Below are 3867 nucleotides of genomic sequence, written 5' to 3'. Positions count from 1 at the left end.
TTCTGTGTGTCTTGTGTGTGTATGTGCGCGTGCGCGGGTATGTTTATTTCTCTCTTGTTTTTCTTTGTATAGGCGCAGGAGTGGCTGTGTGGTAAGTAGCTTGCTTACCAACCACATGGTTCTGGGTTCTGTCCCACTGCGTGGCACCTTGGGCAAGTGTCTTCTACTATAGCCTCGGGCCGGCCAAAGCCTTGTGAGTGGATTTGGTAGACGGAAACTGAAAGAAGCCTGTCGTATATATGTATATGTATATATATGTGTTTGTGTGTCTGTGTTTGTCCCCCCAACATCGCTTCACAACCGATGCTGGTGTGTTTACGTCCCCGTAACTTAGCGGTTCGGCAAAAGAGATCGATAGAATAAGTACTAGTCTTACACAGAATAAGTCCTGTAGTCGATTTGCTCGACTAAAGGCGGTGCTCCACCATGGCCGTGGTCAAATGACTGAAACAAGTAAAAGAGTAAAAGAGAAAGAGAGTAACTACTTTTCTCTCTGCTAGACTTTTCCTGCTTGATCACTGTCTCTCTCTCTCAGTCTTTTCCTCTCCTCTTCCTTTCTTTGTTTCTCTTTTCTCTCTTCAAATAAGTTGATAAAATTCAGAAAATTACATGGATATGAAATTCCGTTGCCCTTCACATTCTCTTCTTTTCCTTCTTTCTCATCCTCTCTACCTTACTCTCTTACATATCCACCTAATCGCCAATGAGCATCGACCGAAGCTTCTTTGCGTTCCTCATCTGCTAGAAATAGCAATTATATCTACCTCTAATTACACCCTAACAACGGAAGTTTATATCGAATAAAATAAACATGAATGCACTATGCGGGAAGGCACATGGCCTAGTGGTTAGAGCAGCGGACTCGCGGTCGAGGGATCGCGGGTTCGAATCTCAGACCGGGTGATTTGTGTTTATGACCGAAACACCTAAGCTCCACGCGAACTTCTGCTAACTTTTACACCACAACTTTCTTTCCTCCTGCATCTAGCAGCTCATCTGTGACGGACCGGTGTCCAATCTAGGTGGGGAACCTATACGGCAATGATACCGGGAAACCAGCCCTTATGAGCCAAGCATGGCTCGAGAAGGAACAAACAACAACAAAACAACAAATACAATGTGTATTTATATAAGACTTATGGTCAGAGGCTGCAATGCCTTTCATCACAAATCTGATTAATCAGAGCTGACTTGAGACAAAGCAAAAAAATCACTATCATTATCTGTAACCATCAACAACAACTATATATTAGCAACAGAGGCAGTATTAATACCAAGAGGTAATATTTATCTCCACTTAAACATGGGGATACACGTTCTATTAGAACAATCTTTAAACTTGTTCCAACAGAACATTCATGTTTAAGTGGGGATACGTCACAGTATTAATACTCCCTCTGACCCCAGTATATATATTTTAATAAGCTAACTGGCTAATTGCGACACCAGCGCCTGTCCTGGCACTGTCAATCTATATATCGCTGGCGGGCAAGTGAAACGCTCTTTTCTCTAGCGGGCGTGTGTCTATCATTGACAAGATCAAACAAAGTCGAAATCACGTGATCTCAGCGCTGGAGATAGTGTTGATGGTTTCAGCACTAGAGGTAGCGAGAATTTATCTCCCCGAAAACGATATAAGAGTGCATTTTGCAGCAAAATGCCAATATGAGAGTTTCTCTCGGGATAACTACCGCAGTATAGTTTGTTCTATCAACAACAACCTCCCGAACAGCACACCACTCACTCATACATACTTATTGCTGCACCATCTTACTAATTACTCTAATCAGGAACAACAGTAGTGTTGCTTCTACCAGCACCAACATCTCGTCTTATAACCATCCTTTTCGTCACACTACTATTAATACTAATACCACCCTTGCAAGTATTTCCATTACCATCCACCACACAACCTTGAACATTGCCACAAATGTCAATAACTCCATCATTATAATTACCACCACCACCACCTCCACCACCTCCACAGCCTCTATTTCAATAACCACTACTACCACCATTATTTCCATAACTATCAGCTCCGCCACAGTTTCTATAACCACCACCTCCATCATATGTGTTTCTATTCAAATAAATCGACAAATATTTCCATTAATGCATATTTTAGTTCAATCTTGCACCGTCTCTATTTCTCTGTTTTATCATTGGACATAAATTAGCTGCTAATGGAAGGAAATATCGTTGAGTAATGGAAACACGTTATACGATGGTTAATCAAATTGATGCAAGGATAAAAGAGCCAGAAAAGGTGGATGAAATGTAGAGCGTAGAATATTTATCAACTCCTAATGTCTAAAGCAGGCATATTCAACTGCCACGGCACACTTGTATGTCTCATACAGTTGGTAAGTGTGCCACGAGATTTTTGAAGTGAATCGGAAAAGGTCATGTGACTTAGAAAACCTAAGTGCTTTAATGACTTGCACCAATGCTTGTGTATTTCTTTGTAGGAAAGCAGGTAATGTTTAGAGTGAAGGCAACTAACTATTTTTTTTAAAATAATTTTAATACTTTCTTTTAAATATAATAAAAGTTTTCAAAGAAGATAATGACACTCTTTGAAAATCACTTCTTTCAATAATATATGTACAGATATGTAAGTATGCTTTTGTGTAGTTGTTGCTTTAACATAGCCAGGAAAGGAAAAAAGCATGATTAGTAGGTTGATCTTCAGAGCAGATATTTGGCCCAACATGGTAGCCCCCCACCTCTAAAGACAGTCAATTAGTAACGTTAAACCGAGTGACAAATTAAGTCGGTTTATTATTAACATTAAATTGACTTTCCCCTCACCTCTCCTGCGATGAATTTGTCAATAAAAATAAGTTTCAGTCATACACCGAGATTTATGGTATGGCGCATAAATTCATATATAAAAGAAGAGTTCAATCGTTAGGTTTCATGGAAAGAAACAATGATTATTTATTCTTTCGGTGTCAACAAAAATTGTACCGACCCAGGAACGTAGCTTGGCGGAACTTGCGGAAACTTTTCCGGTCGTTGTGTTCTGAGTTCAAATCCTGCCATTACCTACTCGGATAATAGCTTTAATCAATTGCTTGTCTAATACCACCACCAAGGACTTTGAGTGTTTTTATCAGAGTTCACTCTTTTGCAATCATTTGGACCTAGTTTCCGGTTTGAGGATAGCTTCCTTTCTATCTCCCTCCCGCCCTCTCAGCAATCCCAGAAGCTTTGTAAAAAATATAGAGTACTGCACTGCCTTCCCTTCCGAATAAAAGACAATAAAAGTACATCAGAAAATTAGCAAGATCTGCAGAACAAAAAGCAAAATCCTAGCAGCCTTAAATCCCTCGCATCAGTGAGCAGCCTCAATGCTCATACTAACACTGAGCCAACAAAGGATCTTCTAAGGAGTCATTTGACCTGCAGAAAATAGCCACTGAATCACTCTCAAGTCACATCTTACAGACTTTAAGGTGGGGGAGGACACATTGGGTAACGGAATTCTACGTACATTAAGCTAGAGAAGAAAAACAAGATGGTCATGAGTGGAACACTTTTGATAACAAAAAAGCTCGATGATGGCTGACCTGGGGCTAAATAGCAATTGCATCGAAACCAGTGCCGTCATCCCTGTCTGAGCAACACTGTCATAACTATCAAAGTTTCATTCTCTGGTTGAATACTTTTCACTTATTTATATCTTCGGAAAAGGCATGAACGTCACATACTCACGCTTTTCATATTTCTCTCAAATATATAGACATTTATGTGTTCAGGTACGTATGTGTGTATATGTGTATATATATATGTGTGTGTGTGTGTGTGTGTGTGTGTGTGTGTGTGTGTGTGTGTGTGTGTGTGTGTGTGTGTGTGTGTGTGTGT

The sequence above is a fragment of the Octopus bimaculoides genome, chromosome 5, assembly GCF_001194135.2.
Source record: "Octopus bimaculoides isolate UCB-OBI-ISO-001 chromosome 5, ASM119413v2, whole genome shotgun sequence".
Taxonomy (NCBI): Eukaryota; Metazoa; Mollusca; class Cephalopoda; order Octopoda; family Octopodidae; genus Octopus; species Octopus bimaculoides.
This window is presented reverse-complemented; position numbering follows the sequence as displayed.